General features: G+C 40.2%; 1 protein-coding gene across 4 annotated transcripts in view; it reads right to left on the bottom strand.

The window, feature by feature from the left end:
* The window catches only part of nexmifb (neurite extension and migration factor b), a 98,924-nt gene that overhangs the window by 38,348 nt on the left and 39,676 nt on the right, over positions 1 to 20,900 (bottom strand). For 2 of the 4 annotated variants that reach the window (XM_061835298.1, XM_061835300.1), the window contains one exon: positions 5,130 to 5,246. The exons of the other annotated variants lie outside the window; for them this stretch is intronic. The gene's annotated coding sequence lies outside the window, so the exon portion shown is untranslated. The remainder of the gene's footprint in view (positions 1 to 5,129; positions 5,247 to 20,900) is intronic. 4 annotated transcript variants of the gene reach the window in all.

Raw genomic sequence — 20,900 nt, 5'->3', positions numbered from 1 at the left:
GCACATAAATTCCACGGGTCTCACTCTTAGCTTTTCCGCTCGAGTGCCCCCTCGCGGCCGTTAGAAACAAATGCACAATTTAGCCGCATCACCACATAAACCGCAAGGTTGAAAGCGTGTGAAAAAAGTCAGGGCTTATAGGCCGGAAATCACGGTATGTGCCTTGGCCCCAAAAAGGTTGGAATTTGTTGTTGTGGTTAGATCGTCTGTTCAACACAATGGCAGGATGTTTACAAACAACCACAAGAGGTAGCACCAGTTTGCTAAGTTATGTAATATTTTGTTGATGGCTTGCGAGCCATATCGTGTAAAAAGTATGCGAACATACCTCAAGCAAGCTTTACCCAAAGTCCTCTGATGTTTTGAGCACCAGTGACCACCAACACGTTTATATCCCATTTTCTTTTTATACACTTATACACTATATTTGGCGTGCTCCACTTGTGCTGTCATCCCCAGGTAACGAGTGTATCCAGTTGTATTTGAGTTGACATGAAAAAGCCCAATGATCGTAAAAAAAAATGCAGTGGTATGAGAATACAAGATTTTATTGCAGTAGTCTGACATTGTGCAATTGTGAAAGAGCAAATCGGTCTTGTAGTCTGATCCGCACATTACATGCAGTCTTGTCTCTCCCTTTCCAAGTTTTTTTTTTAAACAAATGTATTAGCCATGAGAATCATTTATCTTCCTTCTTATCTTTTCCCAGATTAATTACATCTTTATCCAAACCTAACCACAGTACACAGGTTAGGGTTAGTCACTGTCACTTCATTAATAAACACAAGTTAAACTAATAGCAACCATACACTAAAGATTCTGATTCCAGAAGAGCTGAAGTTTTTTTTTTTTTTTTTTTTTTTTTTAAATTGGTTGTTTAATCAAAGTCTAATCGGTAAAACTTGAATTGGGGCCTCTCGTTTGTTGGACTTTTCACTTTTAATCCAAGAGGCTTCTACAGCTCACAGACTTAATAATGCTGCTGTTTTGCGGCATCAGCAACATTAACAATACTCATGTGACCATCCCAAGGTGATGTACCCATCAGAGACTGAAAAAAGCTTTTTTGTTATTAAATATGAAACATCTTCCACAATTAAGAAGAGTCCAGATGCCTCGATATAACTTTTGTAGATTACCTTGATTACTATTGTGCATGACAATGGACTCCACATTTGAGGCATCATTGACTGCTAAATATCTTATAAAGTATCGCTACAGTATGTTGAAAATTAATTGACTTTGTTCAAACCCTCTTGACATCATAAATATGATACATTTGAAACCTTTTAAATTAAAATTGAAAGTCGACACCTTACCACATATTGACCGTTTAATATCAAATTTATCGTGATGATGTATTAAAACAAAACGAGGAAAAAAAATAATCGTCCAAATACTTCTGGGCCCGTCTTCAAATGTAGGAGAGAACCAGCAATGTCAGTGTTCGTTTTTGTTTATTTTGGAAAGTATGTGTATGATTGTGTGGTTGAATTGAAGTCTTTCATAAGCAAACCTGTTTTTTGATGAGCTGGATCACAGGGTAAGGCCATCAGATGTGACGGCAGCCACTGCTGTGCGCAGCCTGTGTCATAGCCAATCACAGATAAGAAAACATCTTCTTGCACACCTCGCTCCACACTTGTACTGTAGCCAATTTAAATCAAAACGCCACACATCCTGCAAGAGCAGACCTGCCTTCAGCGGTGGTGCCGGGGGGGGTAAAAAAACTAAATTACAACTCAATATCAGTGGTGGCTACATCTGCCATCGTTGTCTAATCAATAGTAGAGAACCTATTGGGTAGCTGTTGCATTACCATTACATGCCCCGTCTTGATGTGCTGCCCCATATTGCTCTGTTGATGTGCATCAGTGATCGCCAGAGTCCTATCAGTCAATGACTATACGACTCGTGGGAGGAGAAGGCAAATCCAGACAACCTATAACCTCTATCCCTGTTTACCCATCATCTCCACCACAAGACTGCAAAAACATTTGAACTCTAAATACAGATGTGAGTTGTCTCACCACAAAAAATATCATTATACAGGAGCAAAAATGGACTCCAGTATATTCTCACTGTTGGGCAGAAACCTTCGATGTCCCATGTTCAATTTTGTATCTTTTCACAGATCTATGGGTCTGTCCCAATGTTGTTGGTCGGTTATCTTTATGCATTAACCAATTGAAGGAGCTGAAAATTGCTTGAGAAAAACTTTCATTAACGTTCTTCAACACCCACCCATTCATTTGCTGTACCACTTATCCGGACTAGAGTCGAGTCTAGATGTTTTTTTATAGATACCGGTACATTTAAGGACCTGTTTTTTTTTTTCCATTTTTAAGAAATAGTGTAACGCTTCATTGCAGAATGAAGCGGTCAGCCATAAAGGTGTTAGGATTAATTTCTGCCTATTGCACAGCTTAGTCACCTCATTATTTAATTTATTGCATTACCCATGGCTCAAACACTTTTGAAAAAGTGTTTGAAAAGGTAGTGAAGATTTTGGCTTTTCTCAAGTATGTATTAAAATCTTTGGGCTGATCAACGGATCCGAGTGAGCACAGACTAATTTTGACATTTTGTGTGACCATCCATCCATCCTTCCATCCATCCATCCATCCATCCATCCATCCATCCATCCATCCATCCATCCATCCATCCATCCATCCATCCATCGCTTATCCTAGGTCTGGTCACAGGGGCAGTAGCTTTTAGCAGGGATACCAAAGACTTCCCTTTCCCCAGCCATTTCCAGGCGGATCCTGAGGCGTTCCCAGGTCAGCCGGGAGACACTGCATCTCCAGGAAGTCCTGGGGCATTCCCGGGGTCCCTTTCCGGTGGGACATGCCTGGAAAACTTCACCAGGGAGGTATGCGGCAAGCATCCGAATCAGATGCCCCGGCAACTTCATATGGCTCCTGTCAAAGCGGAGTTGCAGCAGGTCTAGTTTGAGCCCCTCCCGGATGATCGAACATCTCACCCTACCTCAAAAGGAAAGCCCGGACACCATGCGAAAGACTCATTTCGACCACTTTTATCTGTGATTTTGTTTTATTTGGTCATGACCCACAACTTGTGACCATAGATGAGGGTAGGAATGTAGATCGACTGGTAAATTGAGAGCCTGTCCTTTCGACTTAGCTCCTTATTTACCACAACGGATCAAAACAATGTCCGCATCATTGCCGACACTTCATCCCTCCACCTGTTGATCTCTCGCTCCATTCCTCCATCACTCGTGAACAAGACCCCTTGATACTTGAACTACGACCTGGAGAGGCCACGTCACCCTTTTCCTACTGAGGTCTCAGATTCGGAGGTGCTGATTCTTATCCCAGTCGCTTCACACTTGGCGGGGCCTGGGTCCAGAGGGGGCCCTGGTGATCCGTGTCCGGGCAAGGTAAACCTGGATCCAATATTTTTCTTCGCCATGGGAGTTTATGGAGCTGTGTTTAGTCTGGTCCCTCACTTGGGAACTTTTTGCTGTGGGTGACCCTACCAGGTCCGTGAAGCCCCAGACAACTTAACTGATGGATCATTGGGAAACACAAACCCCTCCACCACAACAAGGTGACAGCTCAAGGAGGCGGTTTTGTGTGACCAAAATAGTATTTTTTCCCCCATTCAGCCATCCATTTTTCTGTAACCACTTATAAGAACTTTTTTCATGACTGCTGCAGTCATAAGGTCCAGGGTTCGGCTCTTGGTTGTGGTCTTCCTGTACAGAGTTCGCACCTACTTGTAGCACTTGTGTGGGTTATGCTCAGTACTACAAATCATGCATGTTGGTTTCTTTGAAGACTACAATTTTCCATAGGTGTGAATGATTATTAGTGCTTGTTTTTCTTTACATGCCATGTGATTGCCTGGTGACCAATCATTTATGAGGATAAACTGTCACAATGTACATGACTACACGGGTGCACACCAAAGCCAGTAATTAATGAAACCCTCTATCATCATTCACACACAGAGATACACACACATCTACACACAACAGCAAGGCTGTGTGTAGATGCGTGAACCTGCCAATTATTCTGCACTTTACTGGAACCTCACCCCATCTGAGGTGTGATTGGAATAACAACAATCCTCCAAAGCATGCCATCCTCCATTCCCTGCAGGGTATCATTGAAGCTGCAGGGAAAGAGGGAAGGGAGCGTGACAAGGTAAGGAAGAGGATATGTTCACAGGGGTGCCATTAAGGGCTAGAAGAGGGGGTTGGCTGAATCTACAGGATCGTCACAGAGATGAGCTTTTGACACATATTAGAGTGTCATATTAAACAGCTCGTGGAGGTCTCGCTTTCGTGTTCTTAGAGAGGCCCAAAATGACCAAAGAGGGGTTAAAAAATGAGAAAGAAGTCAAGGATTAGGTGAGGAAGGAATGAAGGGGGATAAAGTCAAAGCCGGGGCGCCCTGGCAGCGCTCCGATGCATAGGCAGTGTGAGGGAGAGCACTTTCTGAGTGACACTCACTCTCATAGCCCCCACCCCCCTCTGGGGAAATAACCCTCTTAATCCAGCATGCTCTTTCAGATAGACAAGATCCCCCTTCTTCTAACGGTGAGGATATGAAACGCTCCCCCTTGCGATTCAAATACCTCGGATAAAGGTTGGAAATCTAATTGACAACAATGTGACGCAGAGCAGCTCAGGAAAGACATCAATGTCTCTCGGCTGCCTCCTTTCGAGCAGGGAAGGCACGAGGCCATTGGTTGGCGAAATAGGTAGTGACCTGTCATTGGCTCGCTGGTTGGGAAGGGGCTTAGCATTAAGTAGCACAGGACTCTCTCTATCAGCATGTTTTAAGTAAGCCTATCATAAGTGCAAATAATGTGACAAACACTTGGAGATTGACATAATTAACAGTCTAAAATGCTGACCGAAGAAAGGAATAAGAGTCAAGACAGGCCCGGTCGCAGCAGGCCGAGCATTAAGACCCGCCGACCACACAGCCCTTTCACAGTGAACCGAGGGAGGTCTTTTTCTCACCATACTGGAAAATCACTCCACAGACAGGCTGCTCAGTTTGTCGAGAGCACTATAGAGCATAAATGCACACAAAAACATACACACGTACACACAGCGTGATATTACATTAGCATTACAAAGGCTTTCCCACCATCTGTGTCATGCTGTTTCCAAGCTTTGAGTGCTGATGTTTCCATAGGTGCTGTCCTACACATGGCTGATGGCTTGAGATGACAAACGTACTTATTAATGACTCTGAGACTTCCACCTGCAGGAGCACACAGTTACACAGTCAAAGCCCTTTGTCTGGTTGAAGATTTCATGCACTCCCTGACACGGCAGTTTAGTTTGTTCTGTGGTTGAACTAGTAACTCAGTTTAATTGACTTAAAAAACAAAAACAATTGTCGCCATTGAAAAACTATTTTTAAAAAAACGTGATAATAATCAATACTGTACAATACCAAAAACAAAACTGTGATCTTTTCTTTGCCAAATCGCCAGCCCTATTCCAAAATTAAGGTACGGTCTACACTGAGTAGGGTTCATGTACAGGGTGTTGTGAATTTATCAATGTCACGACCTACAACGTTTCGTGGAAACGATGCAACCCCACATGTATATTTCATGTCATTTTTTTTGTTGGCGTTTTCATTTAATTATTTTATATTTATGGCTGATAAGTGTTCCCCATATTTACTGTAATTATGACTTAGCATACAGTAGGTTAAGACATGCAGATGACACTGTGTTATGATTTAGGTACACAACCAGGTTACGTCAATGCTGGAGGATCTAACTTTGGCGTAAACTAAGGAGTATATTCCAAATAGAGTGGAACCTCTAAAATCAAGCTAAATCTTTTCCAGGATGCTGGTTGACCGGTGATTTGTTCATATTTTGAAAAATCTCCTATAGTAAGCAATAGAAAAACCACCACAAAATCTTTATTTTGTTAACTGTGCAGGCATGCTTTAAGCCATTTGTTCTCAACTGTTGTCACCTTGGCACCCGGATTTTCTAATTGTTACTAAGTCGTGACCAACCTTTACAACAATAACGACAGATGCTTTTCAAAATATATTATATTCCATACGAAAGGCAAGTCTGACCATAGATGCGCACTTATTATTTCACTGTTGCGACGTAACCCGAATTTGTTCGTAAGTCAGAACGTGCCAAGGTCTATCACTATCCTCTGCTAATGTACTAATGTCATGATTACAGTAAATATTTGTATGAAAAACACCTCTGGCCCACAGATATAAAACATTCATCCATCCATTTTCTTAGCCACTTTTCCTCACAAGGGTTGCAAGGAGTGCTGGAGCCTATCCCATCTGTCAACGGGCAGAAGGCGGGGTACACCCTGAACTGTTTGCCAGCCAATCGCAGGGCACATAGAGACAAACATCCACACACACAATCACACCTAAGGGCAATTTAGAGCGTCAAATTAATGTTGCGTGGTTTTGGGATGTGGGATGAAACTGGAGTGCCTGGAGAAAACCCACGCAGGCATGAGGGGAGCATGCAAACTCCACACAGGCGGAGCCAGGATTTGAACCCTGGTCCTCAAAACTGTGAGGCCAACGTTGTTCCAGCTGATCTACCGTGCCGACAGATGTAAAACAATCCACTAAAAAGCAGCAACTACATCCCTGACCAAGTGTGGCCCTCTTGCACCGCATGAAACCCTGAAATGTCGTATGCAGTATTGTCGGAAATCAAAAGCATCTGTAAGGCCGTTCATCCATCCATCAATCCATTTTCTTTGCCACTTATCCTCACAAGGGTCGCGGGGAGCGCTGGAGCCTATCCCAGCAACAATTCCAAATGATCAGAGCACATAGAGAAAGTGCCACAGTAGAACGCTATGAAGTGTGGCCTAAACCACACAGAGTCCCACAAGGGCATAATTTATCTGTGGGGGGGCTATGTTGTTGTGATTTGCTATATTAGTCACTGTTACAATTCATACAGGCAGCGCAGTTTAGCCTGTGGAAAAGAGCACATTTGTTTGGTACGCTGCCATGTTTCAAAAATATGTATGACAGTCCTAACATTTTCTCTAGCATGATTGTCACTGGTTATCTGTCAACGAGTGCCATTTGGAAGACTGGGGACCAATCCAGGGTGTATCCCACCTCTCACCCAAAGTCAGTTGAAAGGCAAGCTCAGGCATCACCTTAAACTGGATAAGCAGTTGCTAAATTCACTTTCTTAGTATTCACCTCTCAGCGTACGCAGTCAACTTAGAAAGGAATTGTAAGGTCTACCACAGCCTCATTCCCAAAATGTGATGGTTTTGTGACCTTCACTACAACAGTAGTAAGGAGAAAAAAGCCTATAAAGAGCTATGTTCTGCGCTCAGTGAGAGCAGATCGAGCTCAGTGCTTTACTCGGCGGCCGAGGGAGTGAAAAGACTTGGCTCGTTCACACACTTCCCCTTGCTTTCCACTGTAGCCTGTTGTCACTAGCCTCTGGTCCAACGCCAGTCGCCTACTTGGCAGGGAGAGTTGCTGTACAAAGCAAATGACAGCACTGGTAAATAATGCTGATAGACTGTGATACCGAGTGAAGCGGCTTCTTTATTCTACAATCCACTTTAGCGAGGAGAAAGCCGCCGCCGTTTGTCCTAATCACTTTGAAAAACCAGGGAAGAACTGATCTTCCCTATGTGTTTTGTTACCTTATGAACAACAAATTGCTCTGAGGCGATGGTTTGCAATGGCAGCCACTACAGCGGGAGCAGGTCATTTGCAGCTCAACTTCAATGCTGACAATCACGCAGAGGAAAAAGGAGAAGAAGGGAAACAGTCATCTAAGCAATGATGTTTTTAAATTGAAAAACATGGCGGGACACCAAACACCCAGGTAGGCTTCATACTGGAATGCATTTGTTTTGTTCCTCTTTTATATACTGTATGATAAATCACAAAATATTTTGATTATAATTTCAAAGGAGTGGAAAATCTTTCTTTACTTTCTATGGGAAGTTAAGATGATAATGTTTGCAAATGTTTCTGTATGGAAACCAAATTAGCTAAAAGGAATTACCTGACAATTTAGCATTGCAGCTCTGCAAAGTCTATGCAAAGCAATGCATATTTTGTTTTAGCGTAACCATCACAGAGCAAAGATGAGTGATTAGCATCTTTGCATCGCAGGCCTGAAAATTAGAGTCGAGGCCAGAAAGCCTTCCTTGTGAAGTTTGCGGGTTCTCCCTGCACTTTCAAGGGTTTTCTCTGGGTACTCCCCAAACATGTATTTTAGGTTTGAGAAAGAAGCCAAACTTTCCAAAGGTGTGAATGATCAGTTATATATATATATATATATATATATATATATATATATATTCCCTGTGATGGGCTTGTGACCATTACAGGACGTACCCACCTCACTTAAATTTAGCTGGGATATATAATAACACCCAATTACGAATCACTGATAATGCAGTGGTTCAGTCACGACTTCCATTAAGGCAGGAAATTTTCAGTTCCGAATCAGTGACAGAGTGAAGTTGATTCTGAATGCTTCTGTCTGTAGTTTCCTTGTGGTTAACTGGGAGCCATTCCAGGGTGTCTTCAACGGGGGCTGGGCTTAAGATCTCAGATGAACATCATGGACTGTATAGGGAATGGATGGGGGGGGGGGACTTCATTTTGAGTCACTATCATCAATTCCTAAGAAAAGTGTCCAACTTGTGCAATTGAACATATCAAAAAATTCCTTCGCTAAACTTGCCACGGAAAGTTTCCAGAACGTTTCTTGAAAACTGAGTTTGCAGCCTTGGCCAGCAAGTGCCAATCTGAGAGCACTAAATTTCTATGTAACGTGTGGCCCAGAACATCTAACTGTATAAAAGCAGCCTGGTGAGAGCGAAGATAGTTTAGGGTTAGCACACTTGTCAAAACCAATATCCACCTGAGATGAGAATGGGAGGAGGCAGGCCAACTAATGTGCATAATGGAAAAGCAGCCCAGAAAGAAAAAAAAAAAAAAAATCACCTTTCCTAAAATGCCACAGGGGAGTGGGCCCACACTTCTTAAAGCATGATGAAAGAATTGGAATCCAGCAAAGCTCCGTGTGTGCAGATAATCAAACAAGCCTGCCACTAAAAGCTCAGAATTCACTTTCAATTGGGAAAGTTGCTGCAGTCTGAGACATGCGAAAGATGCAAGAAAGAACTGCATTCCCGTTGAACTCACTGGCAGCACAAAGGACGGTTTATAAAGTGCTCCATTAGACAGAAACAGACGTTTGAACACCAGAATGTCTTTTCACTTAAAACCACAACTTAAAATGCTTTTTGTTATTTGCTTGCCAATTTGGCAATTTATCTTACAAGATTACAAACAAATAGGACAACAGTGGACTACAACAACTTTGGAAAAAAGTACATCATCCTACATTGAAAATGTGATGCAGCACATTTTATTTTTCGGGAAAAGTTTCAGGAAAGGATGAATATTCAAGCATTTCAACAGCATCATGAAAAAAATCTGTTTATGAGAACTACATTTGTGTCCAATTTCAAGTTTGTCGAGCACACTACGAACCAAATAATGTGCTTCACACGTTCAAATGTCATGGGATTAAAATCAAAAACTAAACTCGTTCAACCTTTTCCACATTTAGAGCTTTTATTAGTAGTACTGAATCTGGTTCTGAAGGCTTGCTGGTTTCAACTATTTTACCTGAAAAGACTAACGGCTAAATCTAGAAAGAAAAATACTATACTATGGATACTACGTCATGTAGTACTGCACAGAAGGTCATTATTCAATGTATTTTTATTTTAACAATCCTATAATCAACAAATACAGCGGAGCCTGAGATACGAATGAGCTGAGTTATGAGATATTTGCGATACAAGCAATACTTTGACTGTTTTTTTGCTTTGAGTTGAGAGGAACCCATTTTGTGCTGTGTGGTGGCAGTAAATTCAACCCACTTCAGTTAAAAAAAAAAAAAAAAATAGTTTGGCAGATAGTGAACAATTCTTCAAAGTAGATGTGTCAACAGTACAAACAGTATACAGTATAAAAGATGCTACATGTGCTGGGTTCTGACTTGAGATAACCCTGCCTTCTTAACCCAACCAATCCAGTGACGCTTTCTTAGTATGTGACATCAGATGACTAAGAAAGCGTCACTGGTTGGTTGGGTGTTAGACAGCAAATTGTAGCCAGGTGAATGTCAGGAGACTGAAAATATTGCATTTGAATTTTAAAGGTTGAATTTTTTTATATGGCGAATTTGTTAATATCGAAAAGTTAAACTGAAATACAGCTATTGGAAATGTGATCACTTTGAAATAATTTGTAATTCAAATCCTTGTGGCACATATTTACTTTTATAATCACCTGCCCTTGTAATCAATTTCCTCACATCAAATGGTTTATTTGTGCAACTTGAGTTAAGCTTGTAGCATTTTATCTTGAACATAGCATTTTAGCACGCATAGTAACATTTAGCCCCATGTTAAACTTTTTTTGTTTTGTGCCATCGGCACTTACATTGGTTTGAAGACTAAAATAAAGCCTAAAAACATCAGTCCAAAAGTGCAAACAACCTTTTTAGGTGTCTCAATGTTGGCATTAATGTATTTTATTGTTTCACTCAGAGTTGATTTCACTGAAGACCCGCACTCAGTAAGCTGAGGCTCGGAGAATGTCAGACACTACACATCGTGAAAGCCTCTTTTGTAAAATATAATCTTATTTCTAGTGTTGCACTGAGGTGAGCGAGCATTCATTTTGGAAAAGTTAATACACGCCGGGCTGGGCACAAGCACGCCATTGTACCCATTCTTCTATAGGCTGTTTCTTCATTGATTATTGACACTTCTTTGTGGCCGGAGGACTAAGCTCCAAAACTGGGAACCGAAAATTTTTAATTTGAACCCTTCTGGGAGGACTGGAACGTTAGTCCCGGTCTTAATCAGTTCTTGATTCTTGATACTCAACCCTAGTTATAGGTGATATATGGTGGTGTATATAATATACGGGGCCAGTACAGTTTCAGATAGGCAACGACACCTTCGCTCATGTTGGCCCAACAAGTTAGTGGTAAGGTCAGCAATTAAAAAAAAAAAAAAAAAATTTCATTTTGCCCCCCCCCCCAAAAAAAAAAAACAAAGCTTAAAAAAAATAAACAACCACCTCGACTATCACAAATTAATAAAAATGTAGCCAGCAGCAGATACCAGAGGAGATGACAGCCACACCACGCAGACTGCAGATGATGACAACAATACATCATCGGCATGATCACAATATGTCAATTCACGAGATATTCTTGTTGCTACAAACCGTCACCTAGCGCGGCTTCAGTAGGAGGGATAAAGGCGCCGAGGTGAATATGAATAAAATATTAAGAAAAAAGTATGAATCATTTTCATGTACAGTATACGGTAGCCGGGGGTCAAATTACATCAGTCTGCATCGAAGAGGGGAGGGGTTTTTTTTTTTTACACTTGGACTGCAGTGTAGTGGTGCAGCAAAAGAGGCCTGGCAACAAGGCGAAAGTGTGAATGCATGACAGCGGCACTGGCTAAGGAGAGCGAGAAGGGAGAGTCTCCGTGACAGCCGTCGGAGAAAGAAAGAAGGAAAGAAAGAAAGAAGGAAAGAAAGAAAAAGAAAGAAAGGAGTTAATTTGGCATGCGCAGTGCCGACAAGACAGCTCGTAACAGGTCACCAGTTCCTACAGTTTGAATCTGAGCAATTCTGGGCCCAATTACAATACTGGATCCTCATTTTGATTTATATGATCAGGATTTTTGAGGCACATCAACGATCACCGATCAGCGAGTTTAAGAAAATGATAACCGATCACGGATCCGATCACAAGATGGAGCAATGAGTCTATTTAAATGACCTGTTCATTTAAGGTATATACCAGAGTACTTAATTGCTCCAAAAATATGTACTCTATTTACAATAAATGTATCTTTCGTCATCTATTCATGTCAGTGAGGCATATGAAAGACCGAGAAAATTAATGGTCTTCGATTAGATGGCAGTCAGTAGATACAGCAATTAATGTATCTGCTTTATGTGACATTTTTGTTTGTTGGTGTAACTGTGACATTTTTTAATTGTAATGTACCGGTATGCGCCTTGGCTTTATAAAGGATGGAATTCATTCCTCTGGTCGGATCGTGTGTCAAAAGAGAATGGCAGCATGTTTACACACAAACACGAGCACTAGCTTGCTAGGTTATGTAACATTTTGCTGCCTGCTTGTGAGAATTATCGAATTAAAAGTATGTGAAGATACGTCAAGCAAGACTTATATGAACATCCTTCCCTGTGCTGAGCACCAGTGACCACCAACGCACTCCCCCTCACCCCATTTTCTTCTTATAATGCAGTCGGCGCAATCCGCTCGTGTTGTCATCCCCACGGTAACAAGTGTATCTGGTCACATTTGAGTTGAAAAGATAAAACAGGAGGAAGTGGTATCTTATTACACAATTTTATTGCAGTAGTCTGACTTCGTGCAATTGTGAAAAAGCAAATTTTTCCTGTAGTCTGATCTGTGCATAACAAGTCGTCTTGTCTTAGCCGTCTTGTCTCTCCCATGGTGCCTTTTATTTTAAAAATAACTTTCTTTACCATTGGATATTTACAGTACTATGTCAAAAGACATAATCCCACATATAAGTACTACTATACAAAACTAAACTAGCTTTTGGATTCGGATATACTGTGCACAACGGTGACGCGGAGTAAATGTCTTTCGCAGAGCTGGTCAATGAAGCAATTGATCTGATTGGCCGAGTGGTTTTATTGTCATAACTTGCCGAGCCAATAAATGACCTAATTGATCAGGTAGGCAAAAAAAAAGCCAATTATCAGTCGATTCCAGTCAGACAATAAAATTGGTGTGAAGTCTGCTCCTTAATATTTATGTAAACATGGCTCCATTTTTTCGTGAGAGCTAAAAGTCTTTGCTCAATCAAAGTATAAAACTAAATACAGCAACCGCCCACTTGCACATTGAAATGGTATCCGATACAGGCAGATTAAACAGAGCCATGAAAACAAGCCCAAATTCTGATTCAGAGACAGTTTTAGCCAACTGCGATAATTTACTGAACCAAGCCATAAAGCAACTAATGCCGCTACTGCTGAAACCAACTAAACTATTGTGCAGTCATTTACTTCATCCATGCATTATCTGAACCGCTTACCCCCAAAAAAGCTTGTGGTAGTGCTGGAGCCTATCACAGCTATCTTCGGGCAGGAGGCGGGGTACACCCTGAACTGGTTGCCAGCCAATCGCAGGACACATAGAAACAATCAACCATTCACACAGGCAATAAGGGCAATTTAGAGTCTCAAATTAATGCTTGTTTTTGAGATGTGGGAGGAAACCGGAGCGCCCGGAGAAAACCCACGCAGGCACTGAGAGAAGACGCAAACTCCACAAAGGTGGAGCCTGGATTTGATACCCAGTCCCCAGAAGTGAAATATTTCAGAAGTGTGTTTCAAAATATAATACCAAAGAAGTAGCTCTCACTTTCAAAATGCTGGATGACCCCGTTCCAATACAACTGCTGGTATTTACATTAAAGAGTATAAATGGGAGGAAGAGCTCTCACCACTAGAACATTTCAACTCCAATAATTAACATGTGGTAACTCCTCTGACAGTGTCAATCAAATCTGAACGTTATTTTCGGAATAAAGCAAGAGGTTGGTTGGATGTCATTTTAATGTGTAAGTGGTCATTATGTTGTGACAGGCTAGTGTATATTTGGGGAAAAAAGAAAAACAAGGTTGCCACTCCCATGGCAACGAGGAAGCAGATGATGGAAATTTAGTTTTATTTCATTCAAAGGTGATCAGGCTGTAGTGGCTTTGACAAAGTCGGAGAGTGATCTTTCCACATGGGTGTATTTTCAAGGCCCTTTAGTGTTTGCACATGGGTGACAGTGCGAGAAAGTAAGTGGGTGTATTTGCTGGGCTCCGTGTCTTCTTGAACGAGAAAAGCGAGAGCGGCATTGACGCAGTGTCGGTGGAGAGAAAGAGCATTGAAAGAGTGAAAGCGAAAGAACATGACGGTGTGTGTGTGTCGTGTATGTGTGTGATATTGTGGAGGGGCAGGGGGCTTCTGTGCCAGCCCAGGGGCTAAGTGAGATTACAGATGCACACACAATGTTCTGGAGCACGGGGCTGCATAACAGAGTGTTGCTGTTTCTCTGGAGCTGCTGGCTGTAGCTCACTTTGCCTCGCTGTGTGCTCAATGCCCAGGGCAGCCATTCACAGACACCCCCCTTCACAGCAGTGGCGGCGGCGGTGCATACAATCTCACAGCCCAAATAAGACTTCCTCAAACACTTGCGCCAAAACAGCCAGCATGGTAGGGATGTATCTTTCAGGAAAGAACATTCCCTTTGTCACACAAAACAAAAATGATTCTTTAATGTGCCGCAGTATAATTGCTCCCCATCCTGTTAACCATTTCTCTTATAACAGGATTAAAGCAGTGCAAATATCACAACTATCATGTAGAAAGAACCCGATTAACCTGGATTAGTGGTCTGTTCTGTGCGTTACCGTGGCCTATTGAGATCCTCTACTTGCCTCCTGCTTCCATCGGCTCTTTCTGAGCATTTCTTTTGTACGAACATCGACATGTCTTGAGCAGTGAGAAAAACACCGAATTATAAACACCAGTGATTACCGATTATTTTTTCTGCACTAATTTGCTGCTCTTAACAAACAGATTTTCTGCACGCTCCAAGCAGCCCTAATGGCACCATCATCATTAAGAATTATGCAGACAGCAGTTACAAGGGAACATGACTGAATTACATACAGTCTAAACTTAGATTGATCTTGTTTTTATAGAAAAATATTGCTAAACTGCGAAGAGAGTAATTTTAATGTATTCAGAGAGAGAAATAAGGGTGATGGCACATTGTCACAAGGTTGTGTCAATTTGCCTACATGGTGCTAAAGAGCAAGTGGAAAAAATGGATGAAGATGCAGTGGTATAGTCTTGTTGTGGCAATAAAAGCACTGTAGGAGTATGTCAAACAATTGCATCCTTACACGGATTCGGTTGGAACACTGCAGTCTGATTCTTTGGTTACGGTATGGTGCCTTATTGCTGTTTTGGGGTAAAAATAAAAATGTTGGTTTGATTATACTCTAATAGGAATAGTTTATGTGGAATTTACTAACCGTAATTTCCAGCCAACAGAGTGCACCTGATTATAAGCCTCACCCAGTACATTTGTAAAAGAAATACTATTTGATAAATACATAAGCCGCACCTGCGTAAAAGCCGCAAGTGCCCACATTGAAACCCACATTGAAACATGAGATATTTATAAAGAAAGACGGTAAACAGAAAGTATTTTCAAAGTTTTAATACCTTAGCTTAGCTTAACATAGCAACAACACGGTAGCATGAACAGGGCAGTTTAAAAAAAAAAAAAAAAAAAACAGCCATGGCAGCTACAACAGAAGAAACACGGTAGTGCAGCACTAACATGGCCAGTTAAAAAAAAACCATACCTAAATCACCGAGATACATCAGTAACGCAGCAGGAACCGCTAGCGTGGAGCTAACCGCTGGCGCGGTGCTAATTGCTAGCGCAGCGCTAACAGGGCTGGTTAAAAAAAGCATACCAGCTAAAGTCACTTCATCAACACATATATTCCACCAGTCTCACGCTTACCTTTTCCGCTCGCCGTTAGAAAATATGCACAAATTAGCCGCATCACGGCATAAACTGCAGGGTTGAAAGTGTGTGAAAAAAGTCGCGGCTTGTAGCCCGGAAATTACGGTAGATACAGTTCAGTATGTCCAGTGAATTTTAGAGGGCTTCAAAAATTAAGTGGACAAAATGTTCCAAAATGCACTTGGTCTCATTAGTGTTTTTCAGAATTAGAATCACCTTTATTTTGCCAAGAATACCAAAAACATACAAGGAATATAATGACAATAAAGGCTTTTGATTTAGTTGGAGCCGCTCTAGTACAACAATGGGCAGTCAGGTGAGAGAGAATACATTTGAGATATAAAGACATTGCGAAAACAGTCACAGCAATACAAGGTTATATTATGTTATTTACTTGCTCTTATTTTAAAATTAACAGCCCCAGTTTTATGTAGAAAATGAGAAAAGACATAGTTCCACTTGTGTTTGATGACCCAAGAAGAATTTGTGAGATGAGTACAATTCTTTAAAGAAAATGTGAACGACCAGTTGAAACACATTTAATTTTATTTTTATGAGGTTCAAATTAAACTGCCAAACATTGCAGAAAAACATTTTCATTAAACAAAACACAACCATAATGAAATGAATGACGGTTGTTGTTCTGTCATAATTGAAAAAAAATTCAAAAATTCTCTTCTTTTTCCCATTTACCCCAAAACAATCGATAATGTGCACTATTGACACTTGGCAATTTTTGGGGGGATAAATGTGCATTTTACATGAGAAATTATGGTAAAAGGGACTGAAGATATGACATATAGCATACAGAACAGCTCAATTAAATTTAAGACAAAACATATGAAAACAAAGGCTTGGCTTTTATTCCATCATTTGTTCCATCGGTTCCTAGGGTGAGAGCTCCTAACTCACTTACCCAGCCAAAATCACCTAATATGAGCATTACTACAACATTATGATTGACATACATTTTAAAATGATTACATTAGTGTACCACCACCATATAAAAGTATTGTGAGATTATTTACACTTCATTTACAATTTATTTACCACCAAAACAATAGAATTTTCTCTTTTAAAATTAAACTCACAAACAGAACAGATAAATCATGAATGCAATTATTGCACTTAATTTAATAGTTTATTTTCATATAGAATAATTTAAAAAGGGGTCTGAGGTTTTTAACTTTTGCACATAAATTTACTTCATATCTTCACTATAAAAAAGGGTTTTGACAGACTAAACAGCTACATCGAGAGATAGACACTGCTTGTTAGCTTTTTGAGCTACATAAATTTATTATAGTAAAACCTTTATGTGACTTGTTCGTAATTAATGCAATGAAAAGCTGATAATCTTTGTTGTTAAGAATATGTAACAATGATTGAGACTGCATCACAGCGCTCTCCCCCTCTCTCTCTCTCGTGCAGGAGAAGATTGCAGAGGAAAAAAACCTGCCCTCCCGCAAATGCGCTAAAATGAATTTTTTAATCACAGAAGCTGAAAAAAGGTCACATATGCAACCAATGGGGTTGCACTCTCCAGCGCTGCTTTACAATGTCAATGATACACTAAGCATTCATTTGCACAATGAATGATTGTTAAATTAAGATCGTGTGTACCTCCACACAATTGTGACACACCACCATGTACCCTAATGCTCAATACATGTGAACATACCAGATTCTAAATGAGGAAACACAGCATTTGATAGAATCACAACTGAGGTTTGAGCAAATGTTATTGTTCGTTAGAGTATGGGTTAAAAAAAACATTACACATGTATTATTCCAAATTAGTTCCAGAGCTGATGGTTTAGCCTTTTATAGTAGCATCTTTCATGTATGTGTTGCCTTTCCTTTGAACGGAGCAGTTGCACGCCTCCGAGACTGATGTTTGAGCAACATTTGAAAACTATGCATATCTGCCAAGTACTGTGAATATTGCATCTTTTGAAGGCTGCTGTTGCTTCTTGGAACCAGTTGCATTCAAACACAGTGTTATGGAGAGAAGACAAACAAACAGAGCACTTCAAAAAGGACTGGGTTTTACTCACATGTGGGTCTCTGTAATTACTAGCATGATTTTTACTTCCAGTAATTTTTATTGTATATTTTGCAGGTAATAATGAAGAATCAGTAGTGAACATGTATGTGAATGTTAGATTAACAATCATACCAATTTCGTTTGTTTAGGTGGAGGAATGGCTCATTGGTTTAATGTCACAAAACTCCCAGATTCTAAGGATTGTGGCAACAGAATAAAATATAGTGGGTGCTGTATTAGCAATTGTTTTATCGGAAATGGAATGCACTCGAACAAGCAAAGCAAGGGTGTTTTAAATTATACTGTAACAGCTGACCCAATTGGTCCACAATGGTCGCAAAAACAGTGTTTATAAAATTATCAGCTTTTTCTGATCGTCTCTTCTTGGCACACAATCGAAGATTGCAAACTCAACTCCCATTTTCTAATCAAGTCTCTTGAAGTATTTTCAAGGAACATACTAAACTCCCAGTTGCTTACGATATGAATACAGAATGTTTATACATTTCCTCAATGTGGGATATAAGGGAGACAGACATCTTCATCTTCTTCCTATAACGTTGGTAAATAAAACCATCTGCAATGAAAGGTTACTATGACTTGTAAAAAAAAAACAAACGAAAAAAAAAATCCCTCTGAATAATGCCAATTAATTTTGGCAAGATGCAGTCAGTTTCGTCCCACATATTAAGATGAATCTTCAGCTGATTTATCTTCATCTGATACACAGACTCTGATCAGATCATGTGTTCAACAGAACGGGAGCGTGTTTACACACAACCACGAGTGCTAACACTAGCTTGCTAGGGTACATAACATTTAGTTAATGTATTCCGAGTTGTATCAGATTAAAAGTAAGTGACTATACCTCAAGTAAGCCTTACAAGTACATCCTCTCCGGTCCTGAACACAGGTGACCATTAACACAGGTTTTCTTATGATAAAATCGGCACGATCCACTCATGTTTTCATCCCTATGGTAACAAGTGTATACAAAACTACATTCCGTAATGTCCACCCAACAAACCGCAACTTTTTTCCACACGCTTTCAACCCTGCGGTTTATCCGCGGTACTACCATTAGCACTGGTGTTAGCATCAAACTCTTTATGTGTATCGTCTTTCTTTGTAAATATCTCGTGGGCACTCGCGGCTTTTACACAGCTGCGGCGTATGTAAGTACGAAATTGTATTTCCTTTACAAATGTAGTTGGTGAGGCTTGTAACCAGGTGCGGTTACTGTAGGCCGGGAATTGTGATATTTAATCCTATTCTAGTATATTTTGAATGGGCTCAGTCACTCAATGAGGAGGAGAGCTGTGTTGTTTTATTTTTTACTTGTCTAAAATACTTCTTGAATTGCCTTTTCATCCACCGAATGAAGAAACTTCATCTTAACAGATGTAATGTCTGCTCTACAAGCTGTGTGTTTTGTAGTATTGCTGTCTACAGTGACATACTGTACAGTGTGGCTGTATCTGAGAAAAAAGTAATGGCATCCATTATTTTTTTTCAGCAGGGAAAAATGAGTGTTACGGCTAAGTGGTAAAAATAAGCGTATAGACTACATTTTATTGTTTTGCCATAACAGGAGCCTATTTGAGGTGTGGCATGTATTTATTTAAGTGAATGATGTACCTCACGAGTCTTTGTCATTTTCTTTTCAGAGTATTATTCAAAAGCTACACTGTAACTTGAAAATTTACAAGAGGGGGACATGTGTCAATGGGAATATATAATATTTTGGTTGGTACAGTATCTGAATAAAGGTGCAGATACAATCATTAATTTTCACTTTTGGCCCAACGATCTTGCCCCCACCTTGGAATGACAATGGTGCGTCCCATCCAATTCAATTAATCCAGCTTCCAACAGGAAATTTGCCTGCTATCCAACCAAAATATGAACAAACACTAGCATTTGTGTGTGTGTGTGTGTGTGTGTGTGTGTGTGTGTGTGTGTGTGTGGTGTGTGTGTGTGTGTGTGTGTGTGTGCGTACCTTTCCCGGGAGAGGCTATGATTCTTCAGGTCTTTAGAATGCTGCTTTGGTGTTGTTTTAATTGTTGAAAGATTGTGATGTGTAAGATTATGCATACAATTCTGTTTCACCCTGTCTGATAAGCATACTGTATATTCATATTCAAAAGACTGAGCCTAAAATCTTTGGCCTGACCATCGTAAGACTATTCATTGTCATTCAGGACCCTTGGCATGTAAGACACTGGATGAATATTTACAGTTTTCACCATCTGCTTCATAGAGTTCTGTTATAATAATCAGACAAGGGAACCAACTCAAAGACCCGCCCCCTGACAATGAATATTTATACTAGCATGAAAAACAAAACTAAAATAAAAAACAAAAAAAAAACAAAAAAAAACAAGTGTCCGCAGGAACATCAGACAGGCCTTGACTGTGTTTCAATTTAATGGTGTGGTGCAAAGTCGGAAACCTTGACCTCAATCATCTGAGGTCCAAGAATTAATATTAATGGTGTCATGTCAAGGCAATGAATGTTAGTTAAAGTGTGAATTAATTGGAGGAAGAACAACTCAAATAATATTAATGTCTCATGCGATGTTCTAATAAAATATCACGAAGAATAATCACATTTATATGGGGCTTGGCTATAAAATTCATATCACCATTTAAATTGGATCCCTTTACTGAAATAATGAGGTAAACTTAAAAATGTAAAACAATACAAGATGTGTTTCTGAGAAGCGCTAAATAGTTTCTTGGAAAAGCTGAATCTATTTTTTTATTTAAAAAAAAAAGAAAAAAAACAAGATAACTGATATAACGTAAATTGAAGTACATTTATCATGCTGATCTCAAAACTGAAACCCAGCACCCAGTGATGAAAAATTGTTCAAACAAAAACATTGCTGATATATTCGATAAACACCTTTTATGCTTCACACATTTGGTCATCAGCAAAATGTGGAGTCTGTAAGTATCAGTTGACCAATTCGATCTCATCAACTATAAAATGGATCATGTGCTTGAGGTTAAGGCTCAATGGTGAGACTCGACCACAAGTTCGTAGTTGTAGCCTTAAAAGGTCCCATGTTTTGGCTATTTAGGCTTACATAGAGTGACTCTGTAACTATGTAAACATGTACATTTTCATTTTAATAAAGCACCTTGTTTTTTTTCATACGAGTATCCAGAA

The sequence above is a fragment of the Syngnathoides biaculeatus genome, chromosome 11 (genome assembly GCF_019802595.1).
Source record: "Syngnathoides biaculeatus isolate LvHL_M chromosome 11, ASM1980259v1, whole genome shotgun sequence".
Lineage (NCBI taxonomy): Eukaryota > Metazoa > Chordata > Actinopteri > Syngnathiformes > Syngnathidae > Syngnathoides > Syngnathoides biaculeatus.
This window is presented reverse-complemented; position numbering and strand designations above follow the sequence as displayed.